The 24312-nt window shown below is 43.2% G+C and overlaps 1 long non-coding RNA gene and 1 pseudogene across 1 annotated transcript; one reads left to right on the forward strand and one right to left on the reverse strand.

Moving 5' to 3' along the window:
• Window positions 1-1727: 1727 nt before the first annotated feature.
• LOC109910442 lies at window positions 1728-2839 on the forward strand (annotated as a pseudogene).
• A 103-nt stretch (window positions 2840-2942) lies between these two features.
• On the reverse strand, window positions 2943-13546 carry LOC125485333. Its single transcript, XR_007264087.1, has 4 exons — window positions 13085-13546; window positions 12280-12345; window positions 10530-10611; window positions 2943-3198 (listed from the first exon to the last, which is right to left on the reverse strand). It is a non-coding gene; the product is annotated as an uncharacterized LOC125485333 (long non-coding RNA).
• Window positions 13547-24312: the final 10766 nt, after the last annotated feature.

The raw sequence follows: 24312 nt of genomic DNA on the forward strand, positions 1-24312 counted from the left end.
TCTAGGCCCGAAACGTCAGCCTCTCTGCTCCTATGATGCTGCTTGGCCTGCTGTGTTCATCCAGCCCTGCACCTTGTTGACATTAGACTGTGATGCTGGTTATGTCACATTGCGGCTAAGATACAGGCGCAGCAGTCGGCTCTGTCATTCGATCATGGCTGATATGTCTCTCAACCCTGATGTGCTTTCTCCCCTTAATCTTTGATTCTCTTTCTTCTGAATACCTGTCTGTATCAGTAATAATACCAGTATGCGTAGTTGGCTGTCCGTACTATGAATAATAATGTATTCTTTTTTTAATTTTGGGAAGCAAATGTTAATGATTCATATTTCAGTTTTTATACTTCATTGACACTTGCAGGAATGATACTTTGTTCATTTTGATTCTGGTACCCGTGCTGATGTTTTAGTGGCGTGTTCTTTACATTTGCCTGTTACAGAAAGTTTCGGCAACAATTGCAACTCGTGTTCAGGCTAATTATAACCTGGATGAACTAAAAATGTACTGATTAATTGATATTCTGTATTTTTATCCATGTACACTGTATTAGCTTTTAAGACGTTTAAATCGGCGGGTTGTTTAGATTAACGGTGGTTACACATTCAGTTTGTCTGGGATGTATTAAAGCCCGCGCTTTCCTCCTGCCTGTTAAAGACAGATCAGGCAATGATCCCGCGTCCTGTCCGCAAGCTAGCTTTAAAAGATAACTCTAAAGTAGAAGATGTAATCTTAGTTGCAGACGAATGTTTTGTTTCGTTTTAATATTTATTGACGCTCAGGATGAAATCGGCGGTCTATTTGAAATTGACAAACTGTCATGTCAAGTTAACCAATCAGCTTTCAGCAATTAATTTACTGCACTTACTGTACCTTCCGGAGCTGTTTCTCAGTGGGTTAAGGGATGAGACTGTATGGTCAATGGCACCGTGAAGTGTGCTTTAGCTGGTTGTTTCACGTGTAATATAACACGTCGCGACTTGTAGTTCTGCCCAGACACTAATGTTATGTATTGCAGTATTTGCATTTCATTGACCCCTCCAAGAAAGATACTTCATTCAGTTTTGATTCTGGGACCCCTGTGGATGTTTTGATGATGCGTTATTTGCATCTGCCTGTTATAAACAGTTCAAACAGAAATTACAAATTGTGATCTGGTTAATTATAAACGGGTTGAAATAGACATATACGGATACAATGAGATTCTGTAATTATCGGAGTACACTGTATTGACTTTTAAGATGTTTAAATCGGCAACGTTTTTTACATTGATTAACGACCCTTCTTCAGGCCCGAAACTTCAGCCTTCCTGCTCCTCTGATGCTGCTTGGCCTGCTGTGTTCATCCAGCTCTACACCTTGTTATCTCAGATTCTCCAGCATCTGCGGTTCCTACTATCTCTGAAACAATTTTAGACCCCTATTTAACTTCAGCAGAAAGACCGTTCCGTTTGTCTGGGCTGTTTTAAAACCCTCGCTTTCCTCCTGCCTCTTACACACAGATTAAGCAATGATCCCGCGTCATGATGGCGCTGTCTGCAATCTGTGCTTTAGAAAGGTCCCACCAAGTGCAAAATTTTATCATGTTTGCAGAAGGATTGTGTTTCGCGTTTTAATATTTAACTTATCTAGGAATGGAAGCCGGTGAAATCGGCGGGCTTTTTGAAATTGACAAACCGTCATTTCAAGATAACCACTCAGCCTCCAAGATTATTTTGTTGGCTTTTCTGTCCCTTCCGCAGCTGTTTCTCATTGGATTGAGGGACCGTGCTGTATCCAATCCAACTCTAGGGCGGGCTCTCCATTCCTTTAAACAGGCAGCACCGCAGCAGCCGCCTATGTGTTTTGTAGAGAGAGTGAGTTGAATGGCCAGAACCAAGCAGACAGCGCACAAATCCACCGGAGGGAAAGCTCCCCGCAAACAGCTGGCGAACAAAGCGGCCCGCAAGAGCGCTCCGGCCACGGGCGGAGTGAAGAAGCCTCATCGCTACAGGCCCGGCACGGTGGCTCTGCGGGAGATCCGCCGCTATCAGAAATCCACCGAGCTGCTGATCCGCAAAACTGCCCTTCCAGCGCCTGGGGCGGGAGATCGCTCAGGACTTCAAGACCGACCTGCGCTTCCAGGGCTCGGCCGTGATGGCCCTGCAGGAGACCAGCGAGGCTTACCTGGTGGGGCTGTTTGAGGACACCAACCTGTGTGCCATCCACGCCAAGCGAGTCACCATCATGCCCAAAGACATCCAGCTGGCCCGTCGGATCCGCGGGGAGCGCGCCTGAACGGAGCGTGCCCGGCCCTGCCCATTGACACCGTCAAACATAACGGCTCCTTTAAGAGCCACCAAACCACCCGGAAAGAGCAGGAATCGATCGAGAACATTGGTATCATTATTACAGACCTTTGAATTGCTCTGTCGTGACGGGTCAGTTCAGCTGTTACTAAAGGAGCTGTGAATCTGCCTGACAATTGCGGAGGATTAGAGGTAACTGAGTCATGGAGAAATCGCAGGCAGCGGCAGTGAAGATAAAAATAGAGATCTTAACAGTGATTTCACAATATGTTCTGTATTATACTATTAAAATGATGTATTATTGTAATATATTACAGTACTTGATTGTTTACTCCCGGTAGGATCCCTGTCTCTTTGTTGTCTCCCTTCGCGAAACGCGATCTGTAGCTGATGGCCCTGAAAGGGAGCGGTAGATGTGGGGGACGAGCGAAAACTCAGCCGCTTTCTTTCAAATTTGAAAATCCGTACAATATAGGAAGAGGTCTTCCACAGAGGAAGGCATAAATACATATGAGTAAATGTACTTTTACAATAAAAACATATCCTTCACACAATCACTTTATTCTTTTCCTTGTCTACTCGACTCTCTCTCTCCATTTCTTATCTTGAATGGGATTTTCTGAACGTTAAGAACAGACGGAAACCGAACAAAAGCCAAACACTGCACTCTGCACATCTTTTTATTTCACGTTCCAAGCACACACCGATGTAATGATAAAACAAAAAGCAGCCTTCTTCCGCGTGTGCGCATGATTACCTCAAACAATATCTTAAAGTCACCCTCCCTATTGCACTAGATCAGACTTCAGCAATAGCTCCTCACTTGATATAACATTCCGGCAGCTGTTCTGGTTTTATCTCCGTTCGTGTTGATATCCTCTCGCTGACAGCAGAAAACCTCATTTACAGCACTCTGCGAAATCGGACAAAAGCCACGTGGAGATTTGGAAATAAAACAGAATTCCTCATACAGCGTGAAAACTGTATCCACCAGTGGGGATTAAATGTCGGCACACTTTTATTTTTGTTTGACCGGGGGTGAATCTCTCGGTTCATAGCCCACAGGGGTTTGTGGTATTAAAGAGTAATTTGAACAATATAACTTAGAAATGACTCGGAGGTTGAACTGTGACTTAATAGAGCTTTTTAAATCGTGAGGTGAATGAAAGGTGTCTTTTCCCTGAGACGGGGGATTTCAACTTGGGGGTTTGTCATACGTTAAGGCGAGAAGAGAAAGATTTTTCAAATACATGAGAGGCAGCTTGTTTTATACAGAGTGGTTCGTGTGCAGAATGAACTTCCAGAAGAAGTTGGGGAGACAAAGCTTAAAAGACATTTCGATAAGTGCACGAAGAAGAAATGTTTGAAGGGATATGGCCAAGCGCAGGCAGTTGGAGCTAGTTTTGAAATTGTGTTCTGCATGGACTGGTTGGACAGAAGGGTCTGTTTCCGTGCTATATGATTCACTGGCGTTAAAAATGTTCTCTCTCGCCAGGGAAAAGAGGCTGTATTCGAATCCGACTGAGAATAAAGCGCACAAAATCTTCCTGACCACATTCATTTACAGACCATTTTAGAAAGGACAAACATAGCACCGAAATTAAACATTCCACAGTGCCATTTGCAAAGTAAAAGACATCAATCCTAAAGGGATAGTAGGAACTGCCGATGCTGGAGAATCTGAGATAACAAGGTGTAGAGCTGGATGAACACAGCAGGCCAGGCAGCATCAGAGGAGCAGGAAAGCTGACGTTTCCGGTCGAGACCCTTCTTCAGAAAATCTGACAGCGTAGTCATCAATCGGTAAATGACCATTTCTGCTTTGTGAATGCATGATGGAGTTATTAATCTCTGTCTATTAGTTTCCAATCTCTGAATGTGTGAATGCAATTATCAATCTGTATCTGTCACTTTTGTTTCGTGTTTGAACATCTGTGTAATTATCATTCTCTCCCTGTCCATTTCAGTTATGTGAATGTGTAAGTGAAGTTCTCCACCTATGCCTGTCAGTTTCTGCTCTATCAATGAGCGTAGTTATCAATCTGCACGTGTCAGATTCTGCTCTGTCAATGTCTGTGTCATTATCAGTCTGTTCCTCTCAGTTTCTGCTGTGTGAATATGGCAGTGTAGTTACTAATTTGTACCTGTTAGTTTCAGCAAGGTGAATGTGTTACAGTAGTTACTGTACTGAAACTGTTAGTTTCTGCTTAATGACTGCGTGAGTGAACTTACCAATCTGTATCTATCAGTTTATGCTATGTGAATGTGTGTGTCCTGTTCCATCCTTTTTCTGATGAAGGGTCTAGGCCCGAAACGTCAGCCTTTCTGCTCCTATGATGCTGCTTGGCCTGCTGTGTTCATCCAGCCCTGCACCTTGTTGCCTCTCATCAATCTATTCCTGTTAGTTTCTGATATGTCAATGTGTGAGAATCTCTACCCATCTGTAACTATCAGTTTCTGCTTTGTGAATGTGAGAGTGTAGTTATTAATCTGTAACACTCAGATACTGAAATGCGAATTTGTGAGTGGAGTTATCAGAGTGTCCTTGTCACTCCTGCTGTATGTATATGAGTTCAGTTATTAATCTGTTACGGTCTGTTTCTCATACATCAATATTTGAGTTATCAAACTGTCTCTCTCAGTTTCTGTTTTGTGAAGAGGTGAATGTCATCATTAATCTGCCTCTGTCAATTACTGAATTGTAGATATGTGAGTGTAATTATCAACCCGTACCTATCAGTTTCTGCTGTGTGAATGTGAGAGTGCAGGTATTTTTTTCAAACCAAAGAGATATTTCCCTGCCCATCCCTATCTGCCTTTCATAGGGACTGCTCTCTCTGTGACTCCTTCATCCGCTCCACACTCCCCACTGATCGACCTGGCACCTTTCCCTGCAACCGCAGGAAGTGCTACACCTGCCCCTACGACACCACTCCCCTCACCTCCATTCAAGGCAAAAAAACTAACCTCCCATATCGGATAAGGGTTCACCTGTACATCTGTCAACTTGGTCGACTGAATCTGCTGATCCCAATGTGGCCTCCTAAACATCGGTGATACCAAGCATAGACTAAGAAAATATTTCATAGAGCATCTGTGCTCTGTATGCGACAAACAACAACACCTTCTGGTCGCCAACCAATTTAACTCCCCCTCCCACTCCCTGGGTGACATGTCCATCCTGTGACTCCTCCAGTGTCACAATGACACCACTCGCAAACTGAAGGGGCAATACCTCATATTCCACCATGAGAACCTACAGCCCAATGGCCAAAACATGGAATTCACCACTTTTAAAATCTCCCCACCCCTGGCCTCAACTCATGTCCAACCCACCCTCTCATCCCCACCTCCATTGACCTGACACAACTAGTCAATCTTCTCACCCACCTATCCAACCCACACATCCCAATGACCAGTCCCCACCACTCCCTACCTGCACTCACCTATCATCATCTCACCTACCTTCCCCAGCCTTACCCCTCCTGTCTCTATTCATTTCCAGGCTATCTTTCCCCTCCCCATTTCTGAAGACGGTTCCCGACCAGAAATGTCAACTTTCCTGCTCCTCTGATGCTGCCTGGCCTCTTGTATTCCTCCAGCTTCATACAATGTCATCATTAATCTGCCTCTGAAAAGTAGATGTGTGAGTGTAGTTACCAACCTGTACCTGTCAGTTTCTGCTGCATGAAGGTGAGAGTGCAGATATCAATCCATGCCTGTTTGTTGATGTTACGTCAATATGTGAGTTCAGCAATCAATTTGGACCTGTCACTTTCTGCCATGTGAACATGTGAGTGCTGTCATCACTCACGTCCCTGGTAGTTACTGAAGTATGAATGTGTAGTTGTAGTTATCAGCCTACTTATTAACCTGTAGCTGCCAGTTTGTGCTATGCTAATATGTTTGTGCAGTTATCTACCTAGGCCTTAGTTTCTGCAATGTGAATGTATGAAATTAGTCATCAAGTTACTGTAATGTAAATGTGTGATTGTAGCGATCATCCTGCTCCTCTCACTTTCTGCAAAGTATGAGTAGAGGTACCAATCTGTGCCTGTCAGTTTCTGCTCTGTGAATAAGTGACTGTAGTTATCAAACTGTACCTGACAGTTTATGTTATGTTGAACTGGAAGTGTTATCATCAATTTGATCCTATCCATTTCTCCTTTGCGCATGTATGCATGTAGCTATTAATCTGTGCCTGTCAGTACATGCTGTGTGAGTGCATTTAATAATCTAACCCTGTTAGTTTTTGCAATGTGAGTGTTTAACTGCAGGTATCAATCTATACCCGTCAGTGTCAGCCCATGGAACATGTTTGTGTAATTATCATTCTACCCACAGGAGTTAGCAAGGACATTAGATTCTGGAAGTCAGAGTCAATAAAATGTGAAGCTGGAGGAGCACAGCAAGTCAAACAGTATCCGAAGAGCAGGAAAGTCGACATTTCTGGTCAGGAGCCTTCAGCAGAGTAGATGAGGGGTCCCGAACCAAAACATTGACTTTTCTGCTCCTTGGATGCTGTCTCACTGCTGTGCTCCTCCAGATCCACATCATCCTATCCTTGACAGTTTCTGCTATATGAAAGTGGCAGTGTATTTATCAATCTTTCCCTGTCTGTTCGTGGTTATATAGGGATATATATACACACCTGTCATTTTCCAATGCTTGATTATGGGAGTTTAGTTATCATTCTGTGCCTGTTATCTTCTTTCTTTTCCAATTCAATCACGGGTTGAGGGCATCGCTGGCTAGGCAACATTTATTGCCCATCCCTAATTGTTCAGAGGGCAGTTAAGAGTCAACCACATTGCTCTGTGAGTCTGGAGTGACATGTAGATCAGACCAGGTAAGGATGGTAGTTTCTTTCCATAAAGGGCATAGTGAACCAGATGGGTTTTTCCCCTGACAATCGACAATGGTTTCATGGTCATCATTAGATTCTTAATTCCAGATATTTATTCAATTTAAATTCCACTATCTGCTATGGTGGGAATTGAACCCAGGTGCCCAGAACGTTATCTGGGTCTCTAGATTTACAGTCCAGCGACAATATTACTAGTGAATGTGGAAGTAAACTCACTGCCTGTCTCTGTCAGTTTCTGCTATGTGCATGTGAGAGTGTACTTGTCAGCTGATTCCTTTCAGTGTGTGCCTTCTGATTGTATTTATTTACTTCTCTGTCACGTTCAATCATGTGAACGTGCGCACCATCATCAATCTGTCCAACAGTTACTGCAATGTGAATGTGTAAGTACCTGTCAGCTTCTGCTAAGTGAATGTGTGTAGTTATCAATATGTATCTGTGAATAACTGAATTTAGTTATCAAACTGTTCCTATCAGTCTCTGCTGTACAAATGTTCACCAATCTGTTCCTTTAGACTCTGATCTGAATCACAGTGTGTATTTATCAAGCTTTCCCTAACACTTTCTGGGTTGTGAATGTATCTGTCAGATTCTACAACGTGAATATTAGAGTTTAGTTATTAGTCTGTACCTGTCAGCTTCTACAATGCGGATATGTGAATTTAGTTATCGATTTGTTCCAGTCAGTTTCTGTTCTGTGAATATACGAGTATGGTTTCAACGTGTACTTTCCAGCTTTTGCTAAGTAAATACGAGAGGGACATAACTGATCCATACCTGTTGGTTTCTGCTGCACAAATATGAGTGCTGTAATCATAACCAAGTTAACTGTGCATAGGATTCATTCAGTCTTGGTATTAAATGTCAATGTGATCCTCATTCTTTATAATTGCGTTCCACAGTTCATGGATGTCATCTTAAGTTCAACATGTCACTTTCAGAAATTGCTCAAGTTCTGTTTTGTTGTTCAAATCTCCGCTACTGGACATGAATGAAACTTCATCTATTGCCATCGGTGTCAGGTCCTGTAAAGGTCATGTGTTTATATGTTTGTCATTCTCTAACACTGTTGGTCCTTTAACAACAAAGTATTCATTCAGTCATTTTGTCTAAGGTGTCTGCTGCTTTTCAACTTGTATTACTGTGGAAATTAATTAAATTGCAACATTTGTTTCAATCCGAAACTTGGCCTGATACATAATTCCTCCAGTTTGCATAAAGGGAATTGATACATTAGCTACACTCCAGGTTTTAGACATGGTGAGATATTTGGAGATGTAATTAATCTGGATTTATTTGGAATATTGCGTTCAATTCTGATCACCACACTACCAGGAGGATATGGTGGCTTTGGAGAGGGTACAGAAAAGGTTTAGCAGGATGTTGCCTGGTATGGAGGGCATTAGCTATGAGGAGAGATTGGAGAAACCTGGGTTGTTCTCACTGGAAAATCGGAGGTTGTGGGGGCAACCTAACAGAGGTCTACAAAATTATGAAGGGCACAGACAGCGTGGAACATCAGAAGCTTTTTCCCAGGGTGGAAAAGGGGCAAGGTTTAACGGTGATGTACAAGGCAAGTTTTTTTACACAGAGGGTTCTGGGTGCCTGGGACTCGCTGCCACTGGAGGTAATGGAAGCATATACGATAGTGACTTTTAAAGGGTCTTGACAAATACATGAATAGGATGGGAATAGAGGGATACCATCCCAGGAAGGGTAGGTGGTTTTAGTTGTGACAGGCAGCATGTTGGTGCAGGCTTGTAGTGCCGAAGGGCCTGTTCCTCTGCTGTAATTTTCTTTGTTCTTTTGTTCAATTTACTTCTTGGACTACTTCAGTGCATTCATTGTGCATCGTGCAATAGATTCAGTGTTTTCTCATGTAGTGAACAAATCCAATTTACTTCGTGACCAAGGCGGTCCCATGCAGTTACATCCTATAGGGAGTGTATTGACACACCAAGATTGAAGTATTTTGCTCTCATCTTGTCCTCCTCAACTCTGCTTGTGAAAGTCTAGGTCTCCCAATCCTGTGATATTTTGTTTTTGCCTGGGGAACTATTAACCTGGCAGTATTTCTGTAATTTGCAAACTATTCTGTACCTACTGTGTATTGGCACCATCTCATTACACTCTTTGTTGAGGCAAGGATTCATCAGTTTCTTTCAAATCCTTAACTGCATGAATATGGAGAATAACTGGTGCAGCCTGCAACTGTTTAAACTTCTATGTAAATGCAGAACTGATTTTGTTTCTTCCATTCACTTCAACTGTTTCTGCACATGGGAATTAATTCTCTACTTGTCAGTATGTAATATTCAATGGGGCTGCAGGTTTCTTTGCATAGTCTTTCCAAACTCTGCTCATACGTGACAGACTTTCAACAGACAGGGTCCAGTTTAATTTAATACTTCATAAACAGGGTTAAGAAGTAGGTATGCAGGGCTCATTGCAGAATGCTTAAGCAAATTTGAAAATAAAAGCACGCAAGTATAAAAATAAGTCTTCCTGAAGAGAGAATAGAAAAAAATTCTATTCCTCCAACAAGGGGAAGAAATGGAGAATTATGCTGTGATAAAGTTGGGCATGGCAGCTCCTCTGCCAGCATACATTTATGGAAATGAAATGCTATCCAAATGGGAGCAGAATATTTCTTTGGTTGTACCTGACTTCTGCAAATTTGTTGGGTTAAAGGACCATTTTCTGTGCTGTTGAACTCTATCACACTGTATGTGATATACTGCCAGACTCACAGAGTTTTTCCAGCAATTTCGGGTTTTGTTTCTGATTTCCAGCATCTGCAGTTCTTTTGGTCTATTGTCAGACTTTGGCACAGAGTGTGTTTGTAATTCACATTATTTCTTTGTTGTGTCTATGCATGGGATAAAGTTTTACCAATGGAGTAACTCTGTCCTGTTCAGTGATTGGTAAACTAAATGCAGTCGTGACTCTTGCTTTACTTTACATATCCTATCTGTAAGTGCAGTTTCCTTCTATATTTCTAATTAACATCTACCTCAAGTAAGATTGTTGAAATACGTACAACAGCTTGATTTTTTTAAACCTTGGTTGAAACTTTAAAAATGCTTTCAATAAATGTAGATTTGAGTTACTTTCTGTGTGTATATTTTATATGAGGATTCAGTCTATTGCTCTTCAATCATGGTGTGAATGTCAATGACAATGACTGATGAAATTTATTGGAAAAGGAGTGGTTTACTTTGTGAATGGAGGAAGAGAAACAATAAACTTCTACTTCCTTGGTGGTGTCTGACTCTTGGTTTGCTTATATCTCCCTGGAAATTGAGCTCAATATGAGTCTGTCAGAGTCCACTCTGACTGTGGAAATGAAGTTCTCTGCTCAGACAGCGATTGCATACCTGTTGTTTGTCAGAAGAAGCTGGTCACATTTGGCTTTGCACCGAAGAAATGTTACATTGTCTTGGTCTTTTATGAATTTACCTAAGAAAGACAGGAGACATATCTGTTGAGTTTGACAACATCAAACTGATCAATTTAACGGTCAGTCAATAGCAATTAGGAGTTTCTTTCAAATAGCATTTCAAATAGAACTACTGGTCTGAATCCAATCTTGTTGTGAGTTGCTTCTCATCTGGAGATTTTTTTTATATAAATTCTACACCAACTCTGCGAGATCCTGAAACAAACCAACACCAGTACATTCCCATGAATGGGACTATCTACTGGCTGGGTATCTAGACATGTGAGGCTTTTAATTGATCTATAGCTGTCAGTCTGGTGAATGCGCTAGTGTAGCTTTAAATATGTATTGGTCAGATTCTGCTCTGTGAATATGCGAGTGCAGTTATCAAACTATACCTGTCAGTTGATGTTATGTGGCTGTTTGATGTTAGAACATGGGTCTCTCAATATTTTGTGTCTGGATCTTATTTTAAATCCATCAGATTGTGAGTGAATGTGCCATCTCACTTTATCAGGCTTTGCCACAAAGTGTCTCTGTTGAGTTCACTTTTTTTTAAAATTATAGTGTCTAAGTATGTGACACCATTCATCAAAAGATTACTCCTTTCCTCAGTTACTCATGAACTCAATGTAACTAAGTTTCGTCCCCTGCTTTGGTCACTAATTTCCTGTCTGCGAAAGCAGTATGCAGTGCTTATACCATGTACCTCATGCAAAGTTGTTGAAAATATCTAACATGATGATCTACATGAAACCTCAAACCTACATTGAGGTCACGGGTAATGCTGTTCCCTCGTGTTTATTTTGGATGATCATTCAATCTATAACACTTAAAGAAAATTGTGTGAATGTTAATGGCCTATCAATGATGAAATTTATTGGTACTCAGGTGGTGTGCCTTGTGAAAAGCAAGAAAAAAATACTTGTAATTCCTTGGTGGTGTTCTCTTGGTTTATGCACACCTCCCTGGAAATTGAGCTCAATGTGTGTGTCTGACTCAGTTCGCTCTGTGACTGTGCAAAGGATGATGCGGAGGTACTGGTATTGGACTCGGGTGAACAAGGTCAGAAATCACATAACACTAGGATATTTTCCAACAAGTTTATTTTTCAACACAAGCTTTTGGAGCCTCCGTCCTTCTCCAGGTGTCAGTGAGAGAGGCAATATCAGACAGAATTTATAACTAAAAGAACAAACGTTCATGCCACTGATGAGGATGTATTAAACAAACCTAAGATGGTGTTAAATCTGTAAGTCAGTTACATGGTTTTAATTGTCTGACTACAGACTAAAACACAACACAGATTCTAAAAAAGGTCTCACACATAAAATACATCGTCTGCCCTGAAATGTCACCTCTTTTTTACACTGACAAAACATTTAGTTCTCTCAGGACTGTGAGTTGAAAGGAATTCAAGGATTTCAATACTCATATTAGTCAATTAAAAACTTCTGATTAAAGATTTAATAGCACTTTAGATTTGTTTAATACATCCTCATCAGTGGTGTGAACCTTTTATCTTTTACTTCTAAATTCTGTGTCTGTTCCTACTTCTCTCACTAACAACTTAAGAAGAACTGAGGCTCCGAAAGCTGGTGTCTACGACCTGTTGTAATATAACCTGGTGTCGTGTGATTTCTGACATTGCGGAAAGAATGTTCTCCATTTTCTCAGCGGTACCATACCTGCTGTTTATTCAAAGGAGCTGCGACAAAGAAATGTTATGTTGTGTTGGTCGGTCAAGCATCTGCCTGAAGGAAGACAGAGGTATTTCCTGTAAATCAACATTGATCAGTTCGATACTGTCAAACTCGCCTAATGTAACATTCTGTTCTAAACATTAGGATTTTTTTTCCATTAAACTCAGCAACTTAAACAGAACCGCTGGTCTGATTCCATTCTTGCTCTGAGCTGCTCCGTGTCTGTTGACTATTTTTTTTCCACGTAATTCTATACTAAATGAGCGAGATCCGAAAACGGAGAAACAACGGAACAGCTCCATGACTGCAGCTCCCGGAAGCAACCCGAATGCTCACACAGTTCAATATCCAGCTCCCAACCCACCAACTGTTTAAAAGCAGATCAACGGACGCTATCTCGTATGTTTCACTCGAAACTTTTAATCCAGTGATTCCAATACAGGTCCTTTATACCACTGTCACGTTTCTAAGATTCACTTAACAATGTCAACAAACAATTAATTTTCATCCGTGTTTATAGGATTGGAAACCAAAAGATTAACGCAGAGCAGATTGTCCACTCTCTGTCTCCCTCAGCAGGCTCACACGCAGCCCGAGAAAGGCCTCTCTCTTTCCCCCAGCCGCTCACTCCAAGTTCCGGGACCAGTTTCTGCTCCGCTCTCCCTCTTATAAACAAGCCCCGACTCTCTCTGAACTTATCCCAAATGCAGGAAGTAGCTTGCTGTTTCCTCGTTTCCCTGAGCGCTATTGTCTCCATCACGGTCTGTTTCAAACAACCTCTTCCACTCACTGAGTAAACACTCCTCAGAGGCAGGGATTCACGCATACAGTCCTCTCGTCAGGAGCAATCAACATGGAAGGTGCGGGAGCATCGCGCATGCGCCCTTTCGCCAACGATTTCCGGAAACAAACATCGATTGGTCATTTCCCCAATTCTATTTCCTCCCAGTTTCAGCAATGGAATGGGGGCCGTGAGGTAATGGTAGAAAACGTTTCAGGTTTCCGCATTGCTCATGCAGAGAGGGATCAATGTGTGAGTCTCACAAAGACAATGTGATGAACTTTGTGGCACCATGGTAATGTCCACATCTCTGGTCCAGGAGGTCCGGTTCAGCTCCACCTGTGTGGTAACCCGTCTGTGACTTCATACAAATGCCATTTAAATTGGATGACTGATTTTTGTGTGAGACATGCTGCAGACGTGTTGAGGAACGCAAGGAAAGGCCGCTGTTGTTCACCATAACGACCCGTGTTTTAGACTTTGAAAACAAATGTAAATAAAACATATTGAGAGAAGGTATGGCCATGAATGTAAATGCGTCCTTTGGGGAAGATATAAAACTTTATTTTTCCGGAGGATTTGGACAGGCTTAGTTACTAGGCAAGAATAAAGCAGACATTTTAATGGACAAAAAATCTCTTGTGGAATATGGGCATCATTGGCTGAGCTCAGCTTTGATTGCCCCTCCTCAGTTGCCCTTGAGAATTTGGTGATCAGCTGCCTTCTTGAACCACTACAGTCTATGTACTGCAGATAGAGACAATACTGTTAGGGAGGTAATTCCAGGATATTGACCCAGTGACACTGAAGGGATGGCTGAAAAATTTCCCAGTCAGGCGAGTGGGTGGCTTGGACAAGTACGTGCAGGGAATGTTATTCTCATGTACACACCAGTCTTGTTCATCTGGATGGAAGTGGTCGATTGTTTGGAAGGTGCAGTCTGAGCATCCTTGGTGAACTTCAGCTGTGCATCTTGCAGATGCTACATGCTGGTGCTTTGAGCATCAATGGTTGAGAGAGTGGATGTTTGTAAATGTGGTCCTCGTCAAGTTGGGTGATTTTTCTTGGATGATATTTTGCTTCTTGAGTGTTGTATCTTGTTTCTCAAGTGTCACACTCTGGACAGGAATGTTGAAGATAGTGGAGAGGTGTCAGGATGTTGGTAACTCCTTGCAGAATTCATAGCATTTGAGCTATGTACTTCTATGGCAAGTCCAGTTCAGTTTCTGATTCATGGTAACTCCCAGGATGTTGATACTGGAGAATTCAATGCTGCTGAGGTGAGCGATGATTGTCAGATTGTCATTTATTGGAAATGGGCATCTGTGGTGTGAATGTAATTTGTTGTTTTTCAGCCCAAGCCAGTATATTGTCCATATCTTGGATATGGAGATGTTCTGCTTCAGTGGAGCTAACATTGTGCAATTATAAGTGAACATCCCACTTCTGACCTTCTGATGGTGGGAAGGTCACTGATGAAGCAGCTGCAGATGGTTGGGCCTACGACACTATCCTGACAAACTCCAGCAGAGATGTCCTGGGGTGGAGGTGATTGACCTCCAACCACAACAATCATCTTCCTATGTGCCTGCAATGACTCCAACCAGCAACAAGATTTCCCTGATTCCAATTGGCTCTACCTTAGCTGAGGGCTGCTTGATGCCATACTCAGTCAGGTGCAGCATTGATGTCAAGCATTGTTATTCTCACCTCAACTCTGAAATTCAGCTCTTTTCTCTATGTTTGAATCAAAGCTATAATGAAGTCAGGATCTGGGTGGCCCTAGTGGAATCTGAACTGAGAATCATTGAGCGAATAATTGGCAAGTAGATGCTGCTTAATTTTGATACATGTCTGTGGATTGAGAACAAGTGTAACTCTCCATATTTTAGAGGATGCAAAAGTCAGCATTAATGCATGATGTGGGGAAACTGTAAGTATTTTCAAGAGGATTTGGAGAGGCTTAGTTATTGGGCAAGAATGTAACAGCTGGAATATAATGTCAAAAAGGTGAGTTATACGCTTTTGTTTGGGAGCCAGGTGTGCAGAGTAATTGCAAAAAGATGAGAGGTTGGAAGGTGCAGATGAACAATTATCTTGGATGTCCTTGTCAATAAGTCATTGAAGACTAACATGAAGGTACGCAAGCTATTTCAAAGGATTGTGGAATGTAAGTCATTATTAGAAGACAATTTGAGTTCAGGAGTAGAAAAGTCTTGCTTCAAACAAGTAAGAAATTGGTTAGATTGCACCTGGAATAGTGGTGCATTTGGTTTCCTTATTTACAAAAGAAGATAAAATCGCCACATCAAGAGTGCAATGACATTTCACCCAACTTGTTACAGAGATGACAGAAGAGTGCTATGAGAAAAAACTGGGGAATGGGACCTATATTTTCTAGTTTAGATGAATAAGAAATTATCATGTTGAAACCTACAACTTGCCAAAAGACATGTACAATGTAGCTCCAGGGAAGATGAATGCCCTTCCAGTGGTCTCAAGAACCTGGGCGCAGTAATTGAGAAAGAAAGGAGATTCCATTTAGGGGCGAAACAGGGAGGTTTTCTTTTCACAGGAAATGGTGATTACTGTAAAATCTGTATTCCAGATGTTGCAGAAGCTCAGTCTTTGACATTATGGGATAATATAGATAAGAGACTTTAAACTTCCTGATCATCCATGATCATATTCAATGATCCATCACGCTATCATCCAATGTCTGAGATATACACTCGGTTTAACCCACCTACAAACATAGTTAGTGACCGTGCTTCACAACACAATAATTCTCCTGTGTATTCAAAGGGATGCTGCCGTGTGCTGTCTATATATTTACATGTATTTCTTTATAATACAGATACAGCACCAGACTGTCAAATGATAAATTACTGTGTAACACTGTGACCCAGTTTTACACTCACATGCTGATGTACACTCCCATCCCCCTATTAAAACAATCACCATTGTTGCAACCCCACACCCCCACCTCAAATCTCCCTGGTATTGTATTGTTCATTGTGAGTGATATGGTTAACAGAATTGGACATGTAGCACAGACCCTGTAAACAATCCTCCTGTGTTACAGCTGAGGTAGTCCCTGCCCCTTCTCCTCTCAGAAAGTCTGACCAGGCACTGACTCAATGTGCAGGGCAGTCAGCTACCGGCCATCGTTGTAAGAAACTCCACAATCTCTGAGATCTGTTTACTGTTGAACAGCTGATCTCTATTTGGTGGGTTTCAAAGTGATTGTTCAGAACAGGAGGAACAAATCAAACCGAAATCAATGGCCACCCTCAAGTGGAGAGTAGTGTGATGCAAAAGAAATCATTGTTAATTGTGTGAGGACCCTTGGGGAATGAGTAATCATATTATGAGAGAAATGTTCATCAAGGTAGAGAGTGCTGTACTTGATTCTGAGACTAGGGACCTGAATTGACACAGAGGAAGCTACGATGGTATAAGGCATGTGTAGGATAAAATGGAGTGGGCAATGTTACTAAAATCTTTCATGCAGGAATGTCAATGACAAACATTCAAAGAGTGCATGGGCAATCTACTACAATTAATCAATATTATTTGGCATGAAAATATAATATGCAATGTGGCCAAATTATTCGGTGATAATATTAGATCCATGGAAAGTCCATACATATTACCCAGAGGAAAAATCAACAGAGCTGAGGAGGGGGTACAGTAAATAAATCAGCAAAGGACAGCAATAAAGGGTGATGAAAAATGACAACTTGCCCCTCATGTCTCCTTTGAACTTCCCTCCACCCCTCCCACGTTAAATACATGACACCTAGTTTCAGACAATTCAACTCTGCAAAAGAGATAATGACCGTCAACCCTATTTATGCATCTCATAATTTTTTACATTTCCATCAAGTCTCCGCTCAGCCTCCGCCACTCCAGAGAAAGCAACCCAAGTTTTTCTAGCCTCTCTTTAAAGCTCACACCCTCTAACCCAAGCAGCATCCAGGTAAAACTCTTCTGTACCCTCTCCAAAGCCTCCACATCCTACCTGCAAACTTACTAACCCACCCATCTGCATTTTCATACAAGTAATTTGTATATATCACACACAGAGGAACTCCCAAGTCTGGATCCTTGCAGAAAACTACTAGTCATGGACCTCCAGCCAGGAAAACAACCTTCCACCACTATCCTCTGCCTTCTATGGGCAAGCAATTTCTGAGTCCAGGTCACCAACTCACTATGCATCTTAATCTTCTGGATGAGGCTACCATTGTCAAAAGCATGACTAAATCCAGGTAGACAACATCCACTGCTGTATTCTCCTTGACGACCTTCATCACCTACTTGAAAAATACATTAAACATGTTAAGGCATGACCTGCACTGCACAAAACTATGCTGACTGTTCCTGATTAGGCTATGCTTCTCCAAATACGCATAAATCCTATCCCTAAGAATGCTCTCCAATAGCTCACCAAACACTGATGTGGGACTACCCCTACTTCATTCCTTGAACAGAGGAACAACATGACCTACTTGCCAGTCCTCTGGGACCTCTCCAGTGGCTAAGGAGGACAAAAAGATCTTTGTCAAAGCACAAGTAATTTCCTCTCTTGCCTCTCTCAATTACCTGGGGTCGGTACCATCAGGCCCTGGGGACTTAGCCACCTTAATGCTCCTCAATGGAACCCAACACCACTTCTTTCATGATCTCAAAACACCGTTGCTCCAAACAAATCTCACTGTCCTCCATATCCTTCACCTGGGTGAGTACTCATTTAGCATCTCACCTACATTCTCTGCCACCAAGCACAAGTGCTCTCCTTTATCCTGAGTAGTCTACCTTTTATTCTAGTTACTCTCTTGTTTTTAACGTATGTTTAGAATGCCTTAGGATTCTCATTAAATCTACTTGCCAAAGTCATTTCATGGCCCCTTCTTGCTCTCATCATTCCCTACATGATTTCTTTCCTGCTTTCAATATTTTTCTCATGCGTTCTGTCCAATTTTATTTTCATAAAACTTACATATTCTTCTTTTTCCCTTTTGATTAAATTCATTCCCTTGTTATCCAAGGGTCACTTACCCTGTCATCCTTGTTCTTCCACCTTACTGGAATATGTTGGTCCTGAACTCTCATCAGCAGGTCTTTAAACAATCTCCACATGCCAAATGTGGACTTGCCTGATTAAAGCTCAGACCAATTAACACTCCATAACTCCTGCCTAATACTGAAGTAAAATGCAGTTCCCCCAATTTAGTATCTTGCCACAAGATCCTGATTTATCCTTATACATAGCTATCTTAAAACGTGCGGGAGTTGCAATCACTGTTTTCAAAATGCTCTCCCACTGAAAGGTCAAAGAACAAAGAACAAAGAAAATTAGAGCACAGGAACAGGCCCTTCGGCCCTCCAAGCCTGCACCAATCCAGATCTTCTATCTAAACATGTTGCCTATTTTCCAAGGATCTGTATCCCTCTGCTCCCCGCCCATTCATGTATCTGTCTAGATACATCTTAAATGACGCTATCGTGCCCCACTAACACCTCCGCTGGCAACGCGTTCCAGGCACCCACCACCCTCTGCGTAAAGAACTTTCCAAGCATGTGTCCCTTAAACTTTTCCCCTCGCACCTTGAAATCATGACCCCTAGTAACTGAGTCCCCTACTCTGGGAAAAAGCTTCTTGCTATCCACCCTGTCTATACTTCTTATGATTTTGTAGACCTCAGTCAGGTCCCCCCTCAACCTCCGTCTTTCTAATGTAAATAATCCAAATCTACTCAACCTCTCTTCATAGCTAGCACTTCCATACCAGGCAACATCCTGGTGAACCTCCTCTGCACCCTCTCCACCTCTGCACCCTCTCCAAAGCATCCACATCCTTTTGGTAATGTGGCAACCAGAACTGTACGCAGTATTCCAAATGTGGTTGAACCAAAGTCCCATACAACTGTAACATGACCTGCCAACTCTTGTACTCAATACCCCGTTCGATGAATGAAAGCATGCCATATGCCATCTTGACCACTCTATCGACCTGCGTTGCCACCTTCAGGGTACAATGCACCTGAACACCCAGATCTCTCTGTGCATCAATTTTCCCCAGGGCTTTTCCATTTACTGTATAGTTCGCTCTTGAATTGGATCTTCCAAAATGCATCACCTTGCATTTGCCTGGATTGAACTCCATCTGCCATTTCTCTGCCCAACTCTCCAATCTATCTATATTCTGCTGCATTCTCCGACAGTCCCCTTCACTATCTGCTACTCCACCAATCTTAGTGTCATCTGCAAACTTGCTATCAGACCATCTATACCTTCCTCCAGATCATTTATGTATATCACAAACAACAGTGGTCCCAGCACGGATCCCTGTGGAACACCACTGGTCACAGTTCTCCATTTTGACAAACTCCCTTCCACTACAACTCTCTGTCTCCTGTTGCCCAGCCAGTTCTCTATCCATCTAGCTAGTACACCCTGGACCCCATGCAACTTCACTTTCTCCATCAGCCTACTATGGGGAACCTTATCAAACGCCTTACTGAAGTCCATGTATATGACATCCACAGCCCTTCCCTCATCTATCAACTTTGTCACTTCCTCGAAGAATTCTATCAAGTTGGTAAGACATGACCTTCCCTGCACAAAACCAGACTGCCTATCACTAATAAGCCCATTTTCTTCCAAATGTAAATAGATCCTATCCCTCAGTATCTTCTCCAGCAGCTTCCCCACCACTGACGTCAGGCTCACTGGTCTATAATTACCTGGATTATCCTTGCTACACTTCTTAAACAAGGGGACAACATTAGCAATTTTTCAGTCCTCCGGGACCTCACCTGTGCTCAAGGATGCTGCAAAGATATCTGTTAAGGCCCCAGTTATTTCCTCTCTCACTTCCCTCAGTAACCTGGGATAGATCCTATCCGGACCTGGGGACTTGTCCACCCTAATGCCTTTTAGAATACCCAACACTTCCCCCCTCCGTATGCTGACTTGACCGAGAGTAATCAAACATCTATCCCTAACCTCAACATCCATCTTGTCCCTCTCTTCAGTGAATACCGACGCAAAGAAGTCACCTAGCCTGGCTCATTAGCCATTACAAGGTCCAGTGTGGTCCTTTCTCTCGTTGGACTATCCACGTGCTGTTTCCAGAAACCTTCTTGGATGCACATAACAGGTTCTGCTGCCTAAGCCTCTTACTGTCAGGGAGTCCCAGTCAATATTGTGGATGTTGAAGACACCGTCTATCACAGCTCTGTTTTTATTGCATCTTTCCATCATTTGTCCAAATATTTGTTCCTCAATGTCTTGGTGGCTTTTGGGGTGGGTGGAGCTGTAGTATGATCCTATCAGAGTGATTGCACCCATCTTATTTTTTGCCTCATAATGCTTCAGTGGATGACCCCTCCAGAATGCCCTGTCTGAGTGCAGATGTAGCATTCTGCATGATTAGTAATGCAAGTAATGCATCTCACTTAACTTTCTCTGCATTTCATTTAAAACAACAGAACCCTAAAATGTTGAGCAGCCAATCCTGTCCCTCTCTCAACTAATGGCCACAACATCATAGTCAAACATATTGATCCAGGCTCTAAGCTTATATACTCCTTGCACCTGTCCTTTCCTTCTGATTACTGGTCCTAACATCTATCTTCCCGTAATCCCTGTACTTGCTCACCAGCTGATCTGGTTCCCAACCCCGTGCCTCTCTAGTTTAAACACAGCTGAGTAGCACTAGCTAACCTCCGTGTGACGCTATTTGTTCCCCTCCAGTTTAGGATCAACCTGTCCCTATTCTACAAGTCATCCCTACCCCAAAAGAGGTCGCCATGCTCCAAGGACCTGAAACCTTACCCCCTGCACCAGTTCTTTAGCCATACATTCATCTGTCCTTTTTTTTATTCCTTACCTCACTAACACACGGCATTGGTATTAACCCAGTGATTACTACCCTTGAGGTCCTGCTTTACAGCCTCTTTCTGAACTCCCTGTTCTCACTCTACAGGGCCTCATCCCTCTTTCTACCTATCTTGGTGGTACAAATGTGCACAATGTCCTCTGGCTGCTCACCCTCGCTGTTAAGAATTTTGTGCAACCTCTCAGAGACATCCTCGACCCTGGCACCAGGGAAACAACTCACCATCCTGGAGTCCTGAGCGTGCCCACAGAAATGCTGTCTGTGCCCCTGACTAGTGAGACTCCTATCGCTGAGATGGATGATCAACCAGGATGGTAATGGAGTGCAGGAGAAGGCTGAATTGGCCAAATGGCCTACTCTAACTCCGACTTTCAGTGTTTCTATGACTGCTGTTTCTGAGAATTGATATTGAGTATTGGCACTGGAATGAAAAAATGCTGCTATGGGCAATCAGTATAACTTCAACCCAAAGAGGGGTAATGCTGGCAAGATTAAGGAACAATGATGAATAAAGATACTGAGGTTCTAGTTAAGAATAAAAGAGAATCTTATTTTAGATATAGACAACTTGGTTCAATTGAATCTGTTAATCAATGTAAAGAGTTTAGGGGCATTCTTAAGAAAGACGTCAGGAAGGCAAAGAGAGGATATGACATAGCATTGGCAGATAAGGTTAAAGATATTTCAAAGAGTTTGCACAAATACATTAAGAGCGAGAGGATAACAAGAGAGAGGGTAGGGCCTGTGAAAGATAAAGGAGGTCACCTTTGTGTTGAACCTCAGAAGATAAGGCAGATACTAAATGAATATTTCATGTCAGTCTTTACTGTGGAGAGAGACAGGGAGTCTAGAGAGTTCAGAGAAATACATTTTGATGTTTTTAAAACAGTTCACATTATAGAGGAGTAAGTTGGAGAGGTCTTGGAAAATGTAGAGGTGGATAAATCTCTGGGACCTGATCTAATATAATTCAGAGCATTGTTGGAAGAAAAGGAGAAAATTGTGAGACCCCTTGCAGAAATATTTGCATCATCATCACAGGTAGGTTCCTGATGATTGGAGGGAGCTAATGTTGCACATTTATTTGAGAAAGGTCGTAAGGAGAAACCAGGGAATTGTAGACCAATGTGTCTGACTTCGGTACTAGGTAAATTGTTGGAGGTGATCATAAAGGATACGATTTATGTTCATTTCGAGACACAAAAATCAATTAGGGATACTCAGCATGGTTTTGTGCAGGGAAAATTGTGAATCACAAACTTGATTGAGTTTTTGAGGAAGTTACCAAAAAGATTGATGATGGCAGAGCAGTAGCCATTGTTTATTTGGAATTTAGTAAAGCCTTCAACAAGCTTCTGCAGGGTAGATTTAATAGTAAAGTCAGGTCACGTGTGATTCAGGGTGAGCTTGCCAATTGGATTCATTATTAATGGTCAGTCCTTGAATAGTGTTGTAGAACAAATGGACCCAAGGGTGCAGGTTCATTATTCTTTGAAGTTCGCAAAACATATAGACAGAGTGGTTAGAAAGTTGTTTGGCATGTTTGCCTACATTACTCAGTCGACTGATTATAGGTATGACGGAGATAGTAGGAACTGCAGACGCTGGAGAATCTGAGATAACAAGGTGTAGAGCTGGATGAACACAGCAGGCCAAGCAGCATCAGAGGAGCAGGAAGGCTGACGTTTCAGGCCGAGACCCTTCTTCAGAAATGGGGGAGGGGAAGGGGTTTCTGAAATAAATAGGGAGAGAGGGGGAGGCGGATAGAAGATGGATAGAGGAGAAGATAGGTGGAGAGGAGACAGACAGGTCAAAGAGGCAGGGATGGAGCCAGTAAAGGTGAGTGTAGGTGGGGAGGTAGGGAGGAGATAGGTCAGTCCAGGGAGGACGGACAGGTCAAGGGGGCGGAATGAGGTTAGTAGGTAGGAGATGGGGGTGGGGCTTGAGGTAGGAGGAGTGGATAGGTGGGAGGAAGGACAGGTTAGGGAGGCGGGGATGAGCTGGGCTGGTTTTGGGATGCGGTAGGAGGAGGGGAGATTTTGAAGCTTGTGAAGTCCACATTGATACCATTGGGCTGCAGGGTTCCCAAGCGGAATATGTGTTGCTGTTCCTGCAACCTTCAGGTGGCATCGTTGTGGCACTGCAGGAGGCCCAAGATGGACATGTCGTCTGCGGAATGGGAGGGGGAGTTGAAATGGTTCGCGACTGGGAGGTGCAGTAGTTTAGTGCGAACCAAGCGTAGGTGTTCTGCAAAGCAGTCCCCAAGCCTCCACTTGGTTTCCCTGATGTAGAGGAGGCCACAACAAGAACAGCGGATGCAGTATACCATGTTAGCAGATGTGCAGGTGAACATCTGCTTGATGTGGAAAGTCTTCTTGGGGCCTGGGATTGGGGTGAGGGGGGAGGTGGAGGGGCAGGTGTAGCACTTCCTGCGGTTGCAGAGAAAAGTGCCGGGTGAGGTGCAGCTGGAGGGGAGTGTGGAGCGGACAAGGGAGTCACGGAGAGAGTGATCCCTCCGGAAAGCAGATAAGGGTGGGGAGCGAAAAATGTCTTTGGTGGTGGGGTCGGATTGCAGATGGCGGAAGTGTCGGAGGATGATGTCTTGGATGCGGAGGTTGGTGGGGTGGTACGTGAGGACAAGGGGGATTCTGTTTTGGTTATTATTGCGGGGAGGGGTTGTGAGGGATGAGTTGCGGGAAATGCGGGTGACACGTTCGAGGGCGTTCTCGACCACTGAGGGGGGGAAGTTGCGGTCCTTGAAAAACGAGGACATCTGAGTTGTATGGGAGTGGAATGCCTTATCCTGGGAGCAGGCGAAGGCGAAGGAATTGGGAATAGGGGATGGCATTTTTACAGAAAGGTGCATGGGAGGAGGTGTATTCTAGGTAGCTGTGGGAGTCGGTGGGCTTGAAATAGATATCGGTTTCTAGGTGGTTGCCAGAGATGGAGACAGAGAGGTCCAGGAAGGAGAGAGAGGTATTAGAGATGGTCCAGGTGAACTTAAGGTTGGGGTGGAAGGTGTTGGTGAAGTGGATGAACTGTTCGAGCATTCCCCATACAGATGGCCTAAAGGCCCTCCGCTTCTTCCTGTCCCGCAGGCCCGACCAGTCCCCCCCCACTGACACCCTCATCCGCTTAGCCGGACTCGTCCTCACCCTCAACAACTTCTGTTTCAATTCCTCCCACTTCCTACAGACAAAGGGGGTGGCCATGGGTACCCGCATGGGCCCAAGCTATGCCTGCCTCTTTGTAGGTTACGTGGAACAATCCCTCTTCTGTAGCTACACTGGCCCTAAACCTCTTCCTCCGTTACATTGATGACTGTATC

The sequence above is a fragment of the Rhincodon typus genome, chromosome 18, assembly GCF_021869965.1.
Source record: "Rhincodon typus isolate 14 chromosome 18, sRhiTyp1.1, whole genome shotgun sequence".
In the NCBI taxonomy this organism is placed as follows: domain Eukaryota; kingdom Metazoa; phylum Chordata; class Chondrichthyes; order Orectolobiformes; family Rhincodontidae; genus Rhincodon; species Rhincodon typus.